This window comes from Merops nubicus, unplaced genomic scaffold (assembly GCF_000691845.1).
Source record: "Merops nubicus isolate BGI_N331 unplaced genomic scaffold, ASM69184v1 scaffold30109, whole genome shotgun sequence".
NCBI classification, from domain to species: domain Eukaryota; kingdom Metazoa; phylum Chordata; class Aves; order Coraciiformes; family Meropidae; genus Merops; species Merops nubicus.
The window spans coordinates 14,748-15,100 of record NW_008632107.1 but is presented as its reverse complement, the minus strand read 5'-3'; positions in this window follow the sequence as shown (position 1 = coordinate 15,100).

Sequence of the window (353 nt, the reverse complement as noted above, 5' to 3'; positions counted from 1 at the left end):
TCTATCCAGCCAATGGAGCTTGTTCTGCACCCACCCAGCCTTGGCTCCGGGGGGCCCCGGGGCTGCTGCATTACAGTCAAGAGGCATAAAATACAGGTGCTGATCGTGGGCAGAGCAGCAGCCAGGACACGTTGCTCCCTATAAGGAGCAAGAGCTGGGCCACTGGTTCCCAGTACAGGGAAGGGGCAAAGCCAAGCCATCATTTGGCCTTAAAATGGAAACTCAAAAGAATTCAGAGAAAAAGGCAGAGGGACAGAAGCTCCTCGAGAGCACCCCTTGGAAACGATGGCAGCATCAAGCCCCTCCAGAGGAGCACATTAAGGGAACAAAAACCTAAATCATAATCTCCCAGC